General features: G+C 37.1%; 1 pseudogene across 1 annotated transcript in view; it reads left to right on the forward strand.

Moving 5' to 3' along the window:
* Nucleotides 1-4529: 4529 nt before the first annotated feature.
* The window catches only part of LOC308611531 (coiled-coil domain-containing protein 150-like), a 52234-nt pseudogene continuing 39020 nt past the window's right edge, over nucleotides 4530-17743 (forward strand). The window contains exons 1-6 of the transcript in view: nucleotides 4530-4856; nucleotides 8536-8664; nucleotides 9552-9721; nucleotides 10778-10871; nucleotides 11667-11836; nucleotides 12756-12882. The product of the transcript in view is annotated as a coiled-coil domain-containing protein 150-like (transcript). The remainder of the gene's footprint in view (nucleotides 4857-8535; nucleotides 8665-9551; nucleotides 9722-10777; nucleotides 10872-11666; nucleotides 11837-12755; nucleotides 12883-17743) is intronic.

The raw sequence follows: 17743 nt of genomic DNA on the forward strand, positions 1-17743 counted from the left end.
TGCAGAAACAAACAAAAAACAACAACAAAATACCTTTGATCCATACCTCTTACCATATATAAAAATTAACTCAAAATGGATGAAAGCCCTAAAGGTAAAACTTAACACTGTAAAACTTCTGAAACATAGGATGAAACCATTGTGATCTTGGATTACACTAAGATTTCTTAGATTTGACATCAAAAGCATGATCCATAAAGGAAAAAAATGGAACATTGACAACGTATGCTCTTCAAAGACATTGTTAAGAAAATGAAAAGCTACAGGCTGGGGGAAGAAAACATTTTCAAATCACATATCTGATAAAGGTCTTGTCTCCACAGTTTATTAAAAACTCTCAAAACTCACTAAGAAGGAAAAACAATCTGGGAAAAAAAGGCGCAAAGTATTTTATTTATTTGGTGAACACACGTTTCACCAAAAAAGATATACGGATGATAAATAAGCACCTGAAAAGATGTTAAACATCAGTCATTAGGGAAATGCAAATTAAAACTGCAGTGAGGTACTACCACACACTATTAGAATGTCTAAGATTGAAAAACTGATTACCCCAAGTGTTAGTGAAGATGTGGAGGAACTCTCATACATTGCTGAAGGGAATGTAAAATCGCTCGGCCACTCTGGAAAATAGTTTGGTAGTTTCTTTAAAAGTGAGACATACTACTACCATACAACCCAGCCAGTCCACTCCTATGCATTCACCAAAGATAAGTGAAAGCATATATCTACACGAAGATCTGTATACAACTGCCCAGAGCAGCTCTACTTGTAACAGCTTAAAACTGGAACAACTCCAGTGTTCAGCAGAACACTGTTCAGCAACAGAAAGGAAGAAGTATTGATATATAAAGAAGAGTGAGTGAATCTCACAATAATTGTGCTGAGTGGAAAATCATTCAAAAATGAGTACATCAAATATGATTTCATTTCTATAAAATTCTAGGAAATAAAAGTGAATTGATTGTGACAGAAAAACAGGTCAGTGGTAGCCTTGGGTGGATGTGTAGGAACAGGGAGATATAGAAGTGGGGGAAATTACAAAAAGGCATAAGGGAACTTTTGGGATAATGGAAGTGTTCATTATCATGATTATGGTTTATACATATATCAAAATTGTACACTTTAAATATACATAGCTTATTGTATTTCAACTATATCTCAGTAAGGCTGTTTTAAAAAATGTGAATGTATTATACTAAAATTAATTATTTTTAAATGTTTAAAATAACATTCTTGAAATGACAAAAACAGTAGCGATAGAGAACAAATAACTGGTTGCCAGGGGCATGGGATGAGTTTGGGGGAGGGTGTGAACACAGAGAAGTAGCACAAGTGAGTTGTTTGCGGCAGTGGAGCAGTTCTGTGTCTTGGTTGTCGTGATCACAGGAATATGTGCATGGGGTCCAGTTACATAGAGCTATGTGCATGTGTGCATACACAGATGAATGCAGGTTAAAAAAAATGGTGAAGGGCTTCCCTGGTGGCGCAGTGGTTGAGAGTCCGCCTACCGATGCATGGGACGCGGGTTCGTGCCCCGGTCCGGGAAGATCCCACGTGCCACGGAGCGGCTGGGCCCGTGAGCCATGGCCGCTGAGCCTGCGTGTCCGGAGCCTGTGCTCCGCAATGGGAGAGGCCACAACAGTGAGAGGCCCGCAAACCACACACACACACACACACACACACAAAGTTCCTTTTCATCCATTTCTTAGGTGTCTCACAGTTTCTATAGTGTTATGTTTTTATAGTTTTATACTAGAAAATATATGTAAGGGGCAATATTAGGGTAGGAGATTAAGAAGTACAGACTACTGTGTATAAAATAAGCTACAAAGATATATTGTACATTACATGGACTATAGCCGATATAATAACTATAAATGGAGTATAATCTTTAAAAATTGTGAATCCCTATGTTGTATAGTTGAAACTTACATAATATTATAAATCAACTCTACCTCAGTTTTTTAAAAATATGTATCTATATATATTTAGATCATTTGAAACAGTAGGAGGATATGACCTTGACCTAAATACTGGTATTTCCGAGACTGCCTGGTAAGCTAGCTGTGGAAGCTACTTGGATTTTAATGACACAGGAACATCAGATCTCTGAGGGCAGCAGGATTTATTTGCTTCTGTGTTCTTCCCCATTTCAGTGTCCTGAATTAGAAATTCTTCCAAAAAAGAAACCCAGTATAAAAAGTAAAGTGCTTTATAGATGAGAACATGCCATCTGACAAGTTTCAGGGCATTTTATTGAGTACTCTGAGGCTGGGGGTAGCGTAAGTTACCTGAGAAATATTGTGGAACAAGGATATTCTGTGTTTTGTTTGAAGAGAGGCAAATCGAAAATTCTTGAGTGTTCATCAGTATTTTCCACTGAGTTCTAAGGTTAACAGCAGTTTGCTTACGTTTAAAATGAGAATAAGTGTTGCATCAATACCTCTCTTTAGAGGCAGCCATTCTAATTCTGAACCTTAAGTGAATACACTTAAGGGGGAGCCACGGAACATGTTTTATACTGTACACTGTGGAAAAGAGCACCAGAAACAGGCAAAGATGAGAAAAAGGATTCTGCTGATGGAACAAGAGAGATTTGCTAAGACAAAATGTGTTTTCATGTAGCCTTTCTAAAAAAAATGAAGTATTAGCACTCAAATTTTAACAGTTCTTGAAAACAATCAGTAGCTACAACCAAGAGGAGTTTGCCCTTCAGAGGTGGGAAACAAGAAAAGATACTGAGAGAGGAAAAGGTTGATTTAAATTAAAAATTTTGGATGAATTTTTTTTCTGATTCAGAGATAAGCTCAGTAATGTTAAGTGTCGATTTGTATTGAGAGGGTTGGGAATAAGAGGAAGAAAATGTAGAAAAACACACAATTTGGAGATTTGTGAGTAAATATTAATGATTTTATTCCCCCAAATCATCTTTTCTTTAAAGTGAAAGATGTGAGTAGTCAGCTTTATGAGTTAGTTTTCAAATATAATCCAGCCTCTAAGAATTCTGTTAATTCAACTTGCGTAATTCTCTGTGGGTAAACACAAGACTCTTGTCTCCTTACATATTGACAATTCTAATCATCCGTACTCAGAAAGGGTTTTGAATACTAGATACCACAATTTCTTTAAAATTGAAATATTTTACCCACAAAGTCTCACTGTTATATTCATGAGTCATGTTAATTTGGAGTTTCCATAAATGCTATAAACCAAATGAATTATCTCAGTACATGTATAGGGCTATAGCCTATTTTATTTGTTGAAATAGCTATTTTAGTTGAAATAGCATCATTAGAAAAACAGGATCGCTTTTTACAAGTTTTAAGGATTTTCTGTGATTTTTTTCTGCAAAACTTGTGACATCTTTTTTTTTCTGTTTTGGCGTGTGTGTGTGTGTGTGTGTGTGTGTGTGTGTGTGTGTGTGTGTATATATTTCTTTAATGAGACTTGTTTTTTTATTCTTCTGTTTTCCCTCTAGACAAAAGTTAAGGAGCTAGAAGAACAACTACATCCTTTTACTGAAACCAGTTCACAGAACAACCATCTACGCAAGTTGAATAAGGCACTAGAGGGCAAATATGCTCAGGTGTGATTAATAGCTATAAAACAGATTGCTTCTATGTTGTTTTAATTAGCTTTTAAGAAATTGGTGACTTTCTCCCCACCTCACCGTATGATCCCAGAAAGATGAATATTCTCTCACTTGACTCAATTTATCAAAAATATTTTAAACACCCTCGATGTACAAGGTTCCACTCAACCACAGAAGAGTTCATAAAGATGCCTGAAGCAGTATTGGGACATTCAACTTGCATGCTCTAATTGCAGGATTAGGAATGTACTCGGCAGACTTTATTATAGAATAGAAGGTTATGCCTTTCAGAAACAAAATAGATTGTATTGTGAGCATGCATAGGGGACATCATCATGATGAAAGCATCGAGAATCTCTATCATAGAGGAAGTGTTTTTTTAATTTGAACCTTAAAACTTTTGGCAGAGGTGAGGAACAAGTATCTTGGGGTTTTTAATTACAGGCGAATGCAGAACTCATTGCCAACAAGATATACTTGCAATAGTGCACTTGAAGGAGGTATTAGTAGTGAAGGTGCTTACTTGTTAGCATGGTGGCTATTGAGACTGAGACTACTGAGACTATTAACAATGATTTACAAATTTATCACATTATTTATTCTGAATTTTTAACAGTGTAAGCATGTGTAACTTCTTTAACTATAACGTTTGTGTATGTATACCCTTGGTAACCAAGCAACTAGAATGTGTCTTCAAATGGGTTCTAACAATCTGACTATACTGGTAAAGGGGACCTCATTAGATCTGCTTTGTTTCTTCATGAGGACATACTTTACACTAGTATTTTCTTCATTCTGAAAGCAAAGGAACACATTTTAAAGTATATTTTCCACCCCAGCTTCATTTAGAACGTTGTGTTGTGTCTCATAGTAAAGGGGGCACTCACTGAAAAATAATTCTAGGTTTAGTTGATTTTGTCTTTTTAAATTGCTGATGCTTCCAAGAAGGAGGAAGTCTCCAGAGAGGCCTGCATCTTCAAAATTACTTTAAAGCCATAGGCCCCGTGTCAACACTGTAAAGGAACGAAGTTCATCAGTTGTTTTGCCCAGTGTTAGGCCAAACCCTACACACCATGTGACCTTTGCACCTACCCTGACTTCTGTGAGGTCTTCTCAGGAGATTGGAGACTCTGGGATCTCTCTAAAGACTCTTTTGAATGCCATTAAAACCATGGAGGGAAGACTGGAAGGTAAAATAGACATTCTTGCCTCAAGACCATTAAAAAATGATGAGTCCCCAAATTTTCTTCACCGGGATTCGGTAAGTGAAGGCCACAAATTAAATCATAAGGAAATTTCAGATTTATACGACAATGAAGAAAAGTAGTAACATCTAGAAAGATAACGTTCGGAGGTGTGAGTAACAACAAGGAAAGAACTTCTTCACAAACAGCAAAAACTGATGATGTAGATCAAAACCATCATTCTGGCTATTGCATACTTAGTTTTTGATTTGGACACAGAAATGTCATATTTGGCTTAAGAGTAACCATTGAGATTTTTAATCTAATTTTCACTTTAAAAATTAATGCTAATAGTCTTAACATTTACAGTAAAATGGGGAAAGCCTGATTTTCAAGTAGAAATACATAAATAGAAGCCCTGAGAACTTGAACACTGGAAAATACTTCCCAAAGAAAACTGACTAGAGCATCCATCTTTGTTTGGTATTTAAAAATAGAAAGTACTATAGCTTGTCTTCCAGAGTTAACTACAATTTAGACCCTTCCTGTAAGCACTTTTGCTAGTGGCCTTTTCATTTTTATAAATAATTTATAAGCACTGGTAAAATTATACAAACTATATTCTTCCTAATGTGCTTTTCTAGAACAAAATCCAATAGGTTTTCAAAACCTTATAAGTTAGCATCTTTTGTACTATTCTTGAATCCTTACAGAAGACGTTAAAGTATTTTTAACGTTACAGGTTAAAAGTTATAAGGAAGTATAATATTGAGGAAGATGTGGGGAAAAGGCATTCTTCTTTGCTGCTGTTTGGAGTGCCCTTTTCCTGTGGAGGACAATTTGGCTTTGTTTATCACTTTACACCCACAGTTGTACTCTTTCCTACAGATACACTAGCTTGTACATAAGACATGTTTACAAGGTTACTTTCTGAAGTATTGTTTGTTATTAGCAAAAGACTAGAAACAACCAAAAGTCCATCAGTAAGAGGCTGGCTAAATAAATCATGGTATATCCATAGTTTGGAATACTGTTTGAAGATATATTTATCTTAATCATAACATATCTATTATTAGGTTAAAACAGTCAAGGTTCAGAAGAGCATACAGAGTATTTTACTATTTGTGTGCAAAAGGGTTGGGGCGATGAAGTATACATATGTATTCACTTTTGAATAGAGTCTCTCTAAAATGAATCGTAATAAATTGGCAACATTATTTTCGAGGAAGGAAGCTGGGTGGCTGGGAGATTTTTCACTTTATCCTTTTGTACCTTAAGAGTAATGTGAATGTGCTACCCATCCAGAAAAATTTTATGAACATTTTAGTTTCAACAGAAGTAAAAGTAGAGAAAGGATGGTCTTTTCAACAAATGTGCTAAAGCAATTGGGTATCATATGCAGAAAAAAACAAACAAAAAACAACAACAAAATACCTTTGATCCATACCTCTTACCATATATAAAAATTAACTCAAAATGGATGAAAGCCCTAAAGGTAAAACTTAACACTGTAAAACTTCTGAAACATAGGATGAAACCATTGTGATCTTGGATTACACTAAGATTTCTTAGATTTGACATCAAAAGCATGATCCATAAAGGAAAAAAATGGAACATTGACAACGTATGCTCTTCAAAGACATTGTTAAGAAAATGAAAAGCTACAGGCTGGGGGAAGAAAACATTTTCAAATCACATATCTGATAAAGGTCTTGTCTCCACAGTTTATTAAAAACTCTCAAAACTCACTAAGAAGGAAAAACAATCTGGAAAAAAAAGGCGCAAAGTATTTTATTTATTTGGTGAACACACGTTTCACCAAAAAAGATATACGGATGATAAATAAGCACCTGAAAAGATGTTAAACATCAGTCATTAGGGAAATGCAAATTAAAACTGCAGTGAGGTACTACCACACACTATTAGAATGTCTAAGATTGAAAAACTGATTACCCCAAGTGTTAGTGAAGATGTGGAGGAACTCTCATACATTGCTGAAGGGAATGTAAAATCGCTCGGCCACTCTGGAAAATAGTTTGGTAGTTTCTTTAAAAGTGAGACATACTACTACCATACAACCCAGCCAGTCCACTCCTATGCATTCACCAAAGATAAATGAAAGCATATATCTACACGAAGATCTGTATACCACTGCCCAGAGCAGCTCTACTTGTAACAGCTTAAAACTGGAACAACTCCAGTGTTCAGCAGAACACTGTTCAGCAACAGAAAGGAAGAAGTATTGATATATAAAGAAGAGTGAGTGAATCTCACAATAATTGTGCTGAGTGGAAAATCATTCAAAAATGAGTACATCAAATGTGATTTCATTTCTATAAAATTCTAGGAAATAAAAGTGAATTGATTGTGACAGAAAAGAGGTGAGTGGTAGCCTTGGGTGGATGTGTAGGAACAGGGAGATATAGAAGTGGGGGAAATTACAAAAAGGCATAAGGGAACTTTTGGGATAATGGAAGTGTTCATTATCATGATTATGGTTTATACATATATCAATATTGTACACTTTAAATATACATAGCTTATTGTATTTCAACTATATTTCAGTAAGGCTGTTTTAAAAAATGTGAATGTATTTTACTAAAATTAATTATTTTTAAATGTTTAAAATAACATTCTTGAAATGACAAAAACAGTAGCGATAGAGAACAAATTACTGGTTGCCAGGGGCATGGGATGAGTTTGGGGGAGGGTGTGAACACAGAGAAGTAGCACAAGTGAGTTGTTTGCGGCAGTGGAGCAGTTCTGTATCTTGGTTGTCGTGACCACAGGAATATGTGCATGGGGTCAAATTACATAGAGCTATGTGCATGTGTGCATACACAGATGAATGCAGGTTAAAAAAAATGGTGAAGGGCTTCCCTGGTGGCGCAGTGGTTGAGAGTCCGCCTACCGATGCATGGGATGCGGGTTCGTGCCCCGGTCCGGGAAGATCCCACATGCCACGGAGTGGCTGGGCCCGTGAGCCATGGCCGCTGAGCCTGCATGTCCGGAGCCTCTGCTCCGCAATGGGAGAGGCCACAACAATGAGAGACCCGTGTACTGAATAAAAAATAAAAACTGAAAATTGTAAGTTTTGTAGTGTAGTTTTTCTCATTAAAGTCTATTTCCTGATTTTAATGTTGAACTACAATATAAGATGTCATCATTAGAAGCAGGGAAATGAGTGCATGGGGACTCTGCACTAATTTTGTAAACTCCTGTGACTGTATTTCAAGATAAAATATTTTTAAAAGAGTAGTATTTAGAATAGTATGATGAATCTGAAACAACTCTGTAGATATACTAAAAGTGTTTCAGATTTGTAAAAGTCGAATACTTCTAATTAGGATTAGGACAGTATTTAGAACACTTCTGTAACACTATTTTCTTGACACTATCTAGTTATTCACCTTTGCTTTTATGAGATTAATTTACGTTATATTTTCAAATTCTGTGATAATCAGTTTCTCCCGTGTTTTTCATCTTAGCATCATTGTCTCATCTCCCTTACCTTCATTCTGCGCTGCCATAGAGATTGACATATATTAGAGATTTGCCCATGTTTATTAACAGATTTTTTTGCTTTGTAGTTTTAAGGGGAAAAACAGCTACTAAAGCTAGTTTTTATTTACAATAATATATGAGCATATTTAATTAAACATTTTAAATTTGGTTTCTAAATTGCTGTGTCTTATTCTAATTGCTGATTGGCTGTGCTTTGGGAGAATCATTTATCATTTCTTTTTTTCTACTAAGGTGAAATCCATTCTTGAAAAGAAAGAACTTGAGCTCTCACGAGTTGTGAAGGGTCGTGCTGCAGCCCTAAAAGAGTGTCAGAAGTTGAAACATGACCTCGAAGCTTTGGAGGACAGGGAGAACAAGAAGGCAAGACATCAATCCTTTCTGAAGTCTGTTACTGAAATGAAGCACTTCTGAAATCTTTCATGAGCCATATTCTTTCTTTACTTGTTACCTTTAGTAAAACAGAATGAGGATTGATCAGAAGAGGATTTTTTTTCCTAAAGAAAGGATAACTTTAGAAGAGCTCTAAAATATTTCCTTTAAAAATACATGATTTAACTCCCAATGTTTTTTTTTCTTCCTGTCTTAAAATAATCAAAAGTCCTATTTTTTTCTGTTGAAACACATCTGACCTTGGTAATAATAACCACCTACTTATGTATTATTAATGTGATATAACACTGTTAAGAGTTTATGTTAAGTCAAATTACCAAATGCTTTCTGCTTAACAGTGTGTGTACTTAGTGGGAAGAGGGGTAATATCCCAAAATTCTTGACAGCAGGTGCTAGATTTTGCCCCTCTGAAGAGGGCTGTGAGTCACATCATTCTTCAGCAGCTTCCACTTATGGTCCTCTTTCCTCAGATAATTCTGATGGGCTTCAATGGTGTTATCTTCTTCTGACCCTGTGGTAAGATAGCTGAGGAGGGCTAGCACAGGCCAGTCTGGGACCACCTCTAGACCCAAGAAGCTGTTGGTCCTTATGTCTCTAGTTAATATATGTGCTGTGACACAACAATAGTTAGGATGCACTGCAGAGCTCTTCATAGGATCCATATGATCTAGGGTCTAGTTTTCTTTTTTTCAAAGTCAAAATAACTTAAGAAACAAAATAAATATAAAATATACTTTAATTATTCCTCTTAGCATTCTACCGGACCTGGTTTCCATACTCTTCTAGAAGTCATGGGACTCAGCAGAAAAATAACCAGAAAGGATCAAATATCTTTGTCTTATTTCATTTTCTATTAGGTGGGAAACTTTCAGCAACAACTGGCAGAAGCTAAAGAAGACAACTGCAAAGTTACAATCATGTTGGAGAATGTGTTGGCTTCTCACAGTAAGATGCAAGGCGCTCTGGAAAAAGTGCAAATAGAGCTTGGGCGGAGGGATGCAGAGATTGCAGGCCTCAAGAAAGAAAGGTACCAGAGATTATTTTTCTGTCTTTGTACTTGTATTATTCTGCAGCGTTGTAGTAAAGAACAGAGTGCAGTCAAGAAACAGTCATTTTCTATTGATTCCCTTGTGAAAATAAAGTAGTAAAATGGTATTTAAAGAACTAGCAAATTCAGGAAAATCTGGAATTATAAATAAAAATGATATCCAAAAATTCTCATATTTTGTAGCAATGTAAATAAGTATGTATTCTAGAAATTCATGTGATATATGCTGTTTTATCCTTGCTGTTTTCTACACCATTTATACCTGCCCTTGAGTCTACAGAATGATAATTGTCAAGATTAAAGCCAAGTGTCTACTTCTGTTTGAATTAATTATCCATTAATTAGTATCTTATTTATTTTAGATGAATCATTCTGAGAACTACTTTTAGCCATGTTTTGTAAGTGAACTCCTTTAAATGTTTCAAAAATTACATAAAAGTTTCCCTTTTAGGTTAATGAACAAATGGTTTGAGTTTAATCAGACCTGTAAGACCTATTGTAATACATTAGTGGTGAATATTGCCTCTGTGTTATGGGAGAACAAGTGAGTTTTATATTCTTCATTGTGCTTGGTTTTTTTACATATTATGAATCTGTATTACCTCTGAACTTAAAAAAAAAAGTCAAGGGAATGGTATTAAAAATTGTTTACTATTCACAATAAAATTCTGGGTAAAAAGCAGAAATCTCAACAGCAAGCCAGTCCATACAGAGGTGATATATTTTTGTACTAGTAATATATATTTAGTATAAAGTTACCAGCCCATAAGTTAGTCATTAACATGTACTGATACTTTAATATATAAAGCCAAATTGAATCATAAATGGGACAAGTTTTAATCCATAGGAAAATTAGTTTCTTAACCTGAAGCTGAGGCTACTAATTGTCTCCTGCCAACTCTCAGATATTCTGAGCATCTGTAGCCCACTACATATGCCATTTGGGCTTCCTGGAAGGTGCCCTGTAACTCCCAGTGGTATCACTCCTAGATGGTACTTTTCTGTGGTCACTCTCCCTGTGCCCTTCATTTACAGGGCTCTAAATCAACAGCGGGTACAGAAGCTGGAAGCAGAAGTGGACCAGAGGCGGTCCAGAATCCTTGTCGTGGATGCCCAGCACAACAGTAAGGTAGAAGCCAGGTTTTTATAGATGATAACGTTGATATTTTTTATTTTATTGGCATATTGCTATTTTGGAAAAATGGAGTAAAACAATCGGGTAAATTTCCTTTCCATTCAAGTCTGAGTTTTGAACAGTGACATATTTCCAAATGGGAAATGGGTCTGTGATCTTACAGTGAACCATTTATTGGCAAACCAGGACCATAATTATGCCTAACTCTCTTTGTCTTATATGGTCTGCATTCTTTTCATGTATTAATGCACAAGTGAACTTAAAGGGCTTAGAAAAAAACATAACTTTAGTCAGAAGTAGCGAGAGTGATCCCACTTAATAAGGAGGCATACTCACATGTTTATAGGTGTATACACACATGAATATGTATCTACACATATGCACACATATAAAATAGAGATATTTCCTATAAAAAGCTTTTTCTAGAAGGATATACAAGGGACAGTTGCCAGTTCTTATCTCTCTAGGCAGTGAGACCAGAGGGTCATAGGATCAGGAAGGGGAGTTCAACTGGTTTAAAACCTTAGAAATTAGGATAAGTAAGTTGGCTCTATTTTCCAAAACTCTCTAGTGACCAGTGGAGCATACCCTTCCTATCACCTTCTACGAGTCTCCTAAGGACTGTCTGTAATAAGTTCTCACATATATATATTCCAGGCATCTGGAGTCTTTGGTTCTGGTTCCAAATAATTATTGTTTCAACGTTTAAAGAGTGAATATAGAGTGTTATGGACTTCTTGTATCTGTTACAGTGGAATTAAAAACAATCTTCTTTCTTCTCTCTTTCAGATGGAGGCTCTACAAAAAGCTCTAGATGTAGCTAGAGAAGAAAACAGGAAACTGGCTATGAGCCTGGAGCAAGCTCTCCAGACAAATCATCAGCTGCAAACAAAGCTTGATCCTGTTCAAGAGAAATTGGAAAGCAAAGAACTTGAGCTACGGAAGTTGGAAACCTTCATGTAAGGGCAGTATAGTCACAGTGGAATTAGGGAAGAGCCTCTGGAAGAGAAAGTTTGGCTAATTCACATAAACCAGTTAAACCCTTTTTCCCTACATTGAGCTAGTACTCCTAGCAGAGCCATGTGAAGGAAGCAGGCATAGTTGAGCAGAGCAGATATTAGCTGGCTGGGGTACGCTCCTTTTCAGCTCTTCCCTCATATAGTGTCAGTCTTCTTCTGTACATGAAGTTTTAAACCAAGTTGGAAGGGATACTTACATGTTTCTGCCAAACCTTTTCTATCAGAAGCTTATGTGTCCTTTAAAAGCATGATTTGGAAAAGTAGAAACAGAAGGATGGATGGGAATAACCCCTCCAGGAGTGGGATAATTCCATTTAAGCAGCTGCTAAACCATTCATTGTTTTCAACTTTTTCCCTGAGATTAGTGAGGTCAAACCCATCAAGTTCAGGTCAACCCACTAAAGTTTTTTTTGTTAAACTTTATCTAGGCAAATAGGATTTAGATATTAATAACATCCCATGAAAATTTATACCCAAGGGAAATGCATTGTGCATGTGGATCTTTATTCCTTTCATGTAGTGGACATACTGGTATAGCAGACAAGTATAAGCTAAAGCAAAGAAGGTAGTTTTCATATTTGTAATCTGTACAAATTTTATATTCTGGTGAAATGTTGCTGGCTCAAGACTACTCAGTATGGGTTAAAACAAGAGTATGTGTTTCACTCTTTTGGGTGGATCTCTTTATATTGAATAACTTTTTGTTTTTGAATGCTGTAGGTAAATGCTTATTTCTTCTTCTGTTAATGAGTTCCAGATCAGTGATTTTTACCTGGTGACTGATCTGCTTCTCATTGGTAAATGACGCCTACTAAGATGTTTTCTAAAGGTGATTTATCATGTCTCTTTTTCAAAACAGAGAACAGATGAGTGAAGAATCCAAAATAGAAGCAGAATTGCATGCTGAACGCATAGATGCTCTAAGGAAGCAGTTTCAAATTGAGAGAGAAACTGCAAGGAAAGCAGCACAACGGGAAGTGACTGAGGTATGGAGGCAAGTGACAAAAGTCTCCCTCTAGGTGAATGCCTTTGAAGAGGAGAACCAGCCACAGGATTTCCGAGAATGGCTACAGTTGTTCTTTGGTTCTTCTAATCCCCATTTTGCCAGGAGGCCAGATACATCACTATGCTGTTTGTAACTTAACACACAAAAAGTTTCTGATATACAGTTATCTGCCCAATGAAGGAATGCCTTGGTGACAGCCTTCCCATTGGAGAATAATAACTGAGTGGGAAGGAGGAGACTGCCATCTGCTAGGCAGATGGCCAATCACCTGTCTCCTCTATTCACTTAACTAGCATCCATCATGCACCTACCTGCTCCTAAGAGGCACAAGTAAAAACAGCAGAAGATGTGGTCCGTGCTAAATTACCCCTTATTTAATTGTCATCTCCACTCTTTACATGAGACAACTAGGAAGACATCAGAAGATGTTTCCTGGATAGCTAGAAGCTGTGTACAATTTTAAAGGAATTCAAAAGTAAGGGAAAGTTTGTTTTAGGCTGGTTGGGTGATCGAAGAAGAGGGGAAGCTTGACGAAATTCTACAGGGTTGAGACTGGCAGAGCTGACAGGGCTGTGACACTCTATGTAAGAGGATGAAGAAAGTTAGTTACAGGAATAAATAGGACATGTGAGCAAAGAAAAAGGATTTTCCTCTCTTGATCAGAACAGAGACTTTAGGAAATTTCTGAGAAAAGGGGGTTAGCTTAGATGAGACCAGCTGGTAGATGGCCTTGACTCCCAGAAAGTTGGATGGAAAGTATTAGGTAAAAGGAGAGCACTGTAGGTTTCTGAGAAGGCTGTAAGCACAATGTTAGGTCGGTTAGTCTGTTAGCAGTGGAGAGTAGGTAAGAATAAAGAGAAACTGGAAACATGGAGGCTAAGGGGAACTAGAGCATTTACTCTGGGCTTCAGATGATTAGAGCCAAGCAAAGTGTTTCTGTTGAAAATAGAGAACAATCAAATCAAAAATCCATTTTAATTAATAGAAAAATCAGACACTAAATGTATCATAAGCACAGCGGAGGGAGTAATTAAAATAATTCCAAGACTTGGTTGGGGTGGCCAGTCTGTATTTTGCCAAATTTAGCATATTTAGCAATTGCACTTGACAGCGCACAGTCACAAAATCAGATTCAAGCGTTTATATGATGCTTTGTAAGTTGAAAAAGCACTGTATAAGTGTTAAAATATTATAGAAATAATTTCTGTGGGAAACAAAAATGGACACTGAAATTAAAAGTACCTTTATTCAGAGAGAGTTGTTCAGAATATTTAAAAATTAAATCCTTTTAACAGGGATCAGTAAAGAGGGTGAACTTGTGCAGGAGAGACCAAGGAACAGTATGAGTGTGATGTCTTGAGCAGTTAGTGGCAGGGGTGGGCTCAGGGTGCACTGTTTAAGACTCCCAGCGCTGCCTCTTATTAGCAATGTGTAAATTTACTATCTGTGCAGATGACTTCACTTCTGAGTCTCAGTTTCCTCAATCAAAATGGAAATCATCACAACTGCTTTCCAGGGTACTTTTGAGGGATAGTTTTTAGGGCTTACTCAGTTTTGACAAAGCTCTGATTGAGGAAATGTTGGAATATCTAACAGAAATTTAGTTGGGTGATAATAAAAGACTAACACTGTAGTGTGAGGTTAGGATCTGAGGGAATGAGCAAGAATAAAGAGAAAGGTAACAATTTTGACTTTTTACTTTGACAAGTTAAATACTTACAAGCCACAGAGAATACCACACTCCTATTGTCTCCTTCTCAGCTGCCGTGCCTTCTTCCTACAAATCCAGTGATACTCATTTAAGGGCATATGAGGAAGAGGGGGAACTCTGTAAAATGATTTCAGTACTGTTAAAAGATAAATTGAGGAATAATAAAATTAAGAGTTTATTTGAACAAAAATCAATTTGAGTCAGGCAGTATGCAATCGATTGCAATAGAAAGGCGCTCTGAGGAGTTGTATAAAATGAAAGACATTTATAGGCAGAGGGGAGCAGGAACAAGGAAGTTATACTAGGCAAAAAAGTAGATTAGTTACTACTAGCAGTGTTACTTCCTTTAAGGGATGGCAGGGGTCTTTCAGGCAGATTACTCACCTAATGCTGATCAGGCCTTTCCTGATTGACTGGTTTAAGAGTCCTTTTCTGGGAGAGACAAAACTGTAATTAAGTCTCAGTTTGGTGACATAAGGTTTAGCATAAGTGACTTCCTTGTGGGCCTGTTGTCTTGTTTTCAATAGTAATCACTATGTTATTTTTCCAGTAGACAAGTTTATTTAAATTTCTAAGCAAAAAGCAATATTCATAAGAAGTATAAACTACTATGTAAATAAGCTACAAGGATATATTGTACAGCACAGGGAATATAGCCAGTATTTTATAATAACTGGAGTATAATCTATAAAAATTTTTAATCACTATGTCCTACACATAAAACTAATATAATATCATAAATCAACTATACCTCAATAGACAAAAAAGGAATATTGTAAAAATACATGCAAGGATAGTCAATAACTGACAGGTGTATTTACATAAACTCCATATAATTTATTTTCACATCTCCATACATGAGGTCAAAAGTGACAGAAAGAGACGAGCTTAAGCTTTTAAAAAAAAATAAAACCTTTAAAGCACAGCAATGAGCACTGAGCAATTAGTGTGTGCCAGGCTCCATATTCCTTCTCTGCCTCCTCTTGTTTAACAGTTACATGAGTCCTATGAAGTAGGCTATTCTCATACTTTTCCAATAATGAACCTGAAGCTTAGGGAAGTTAATTAGCTGAAATTACTTGACTAGTGTGTGGTGAAGCTGAGATTTTAACTTCTGTCTGATTCCAAAGCCATGCTCTTAGAAAGCAAATGACGCACATACATTTACATTATCTGTTCTAAGAAAAATTGTGTTCTTTAGTGTTAAAAATTATGAAAATCACTGAGAGTGTTTCTCCACAAATCTACTTCTTATTATTGCCTCACTTACCCTCCTTTTTAAAATATCTATTTATTTGGCTGTGCAGGTCTTAGTTGCAGCACACAGGATCTTTAGTTGTGGCACACAGGATCTAGTTCCCTGACCAGGGATCAAACCCGGCCCCCATGCATTGGGAGCACAGAGTCTTAGCCACTGGACCACCAGGGAAGTCCCATCACTTAACCTCCTTCTTAAAAGAAAGGTCCAAAGAGAACAAAATATAGGGACACAGCTAAACATAAGCTTCTCTTACTGAATGGAAGGTTAAAATGTTCTAATTGTCCCTTTGTATCCCACAGCTGAAGAAAGCCCTTGATGAAAGCAACTTCAGAGAAGTGGAAGTATCCCGGACCAACCGGGAGCTGCGGCAGACACTTACAGAGTTGGAAAAGGTACTGAACAGCATCAAGGAGAAAATAAAGGATCAAAAGGCCCAAATTAAGTTCCACTTATCAGCTAAGGCGAATAAGGCTCAGAACATAGAGAGGAGGAAGGTTGTATGAGAAACCCTAACTCTCCTCTCCTCCTTAGTATCTGATGAGGATCCAGGCAGGCAGTGGTGTCTGGTGAAGATGGTTTCAGAGCCCCACCACCACCATGTGTTCTCTGGGAATTAGAGCTACACCTGGGAAGTGGGCAGATTGCCCGGGGTGAGGTGGGGGGAGACTCTGTCCCGCAGAGATACTGCTGCATCATTGTTTGGTTTCTCATTAGCTGCCAGTGTCACATTCTGGCTCCCCAGCTGTCTCTTCCACAGTGATTGTACAAGACTTAGCTCTTTCGGGTTCAGGGGGCTGGATGGGAAGGAGAGCCCAGCAGAAACTGGTAACTGTGGATCTCATGTGGGATTCTTTCTGTCAGCCTATAGGCAAAAAGAGCAAGCCAGTTTCTCCACTGATCATCTTTCTATGTTATTTCCACATTTACTTTCAGCAAATAGAAACAGAATTGAGCCAAATGGAGTTAAATAAGGATCAGTATCAGAAAAAAAGTTATGAACAGGTAGATTATTTCCACACACAGTTTACCATTCACAGGAAATCCCAAACTTGGACAGGTTCACCAACCGTCTCCCTCTTTGTGCCCTACCAGTCACTGAGTATCCAGAAATGTGTATCTGAAATGACTAACCTACAGCAGGAGATGCAGCTGTTGGCCAAGAGCCAACATGATCTGTCAGCTCAGAAGAAACAGCAAGAGCTGCAGCTCGAGGCAGAGCAGAAGAGGAGGTGGGAGCTGGAGCATCGGTGCCAGGTAAAAGGATTCCTAAGATTCATCTCAGAGATTACCAGCAAAGGCCATGTGCAAAACCCAGCATGAGGGCACCTGGCTTTTCTAGGCTCTATAGAAGAAGACAAACTTACAAGTCGTTCATCTTAGCTAAGTCCTTAGAATCATATCTAGGAATGAAGCCTGGAGCTTTGACTATGGCACCTCGTCTTCATGTTCAACTTAATAAAAATGATACTCATTTTAAAGAACGGCTAAAGCTCACATATGCAAAGTACTAGTTACTAAGTAACACTTGTGAACTTCATAATCTTTCAGGAACTTTACACCCCTTGGTTCTTCCCCGTAGCTCGGATACATCTGTTGCCATTACAGGACTTTTATCTACTCCCAACCTATTGAAAAGCACATTTTATTAAGGAAAAGTGACTTCAAGAGACCATCAAACTCTTGCCTTCCAACAGAGATTGTCTGCTATGAAAAGTATTCTCCATTTCTGGAAAGAGAGGTTAATCATCTTTTCTCAGGAGAATCTGTAAATCAAAATCTATAATCATATACACAAATGTATACTGTAGGTTCAACTGAAAATAATAGTTTTTATCCTATAGTCTGGTAGCACCTGGAGTTAGAAAGTAC

This window comes from Mesoplodon bidens (assembly GCF_964165515.1).
Source record: "Mesoplodon bidens genome assembly, contig: HAP1_SCAFFOLD_148, whole genome shotgun sequence".
Lineage (NCBI taxonomy): Eukaryota > Metazoa > Chordata > Mammalia > Artiodactyla > Ziphiidae > Mesoplodon > Mesoplodon bidens.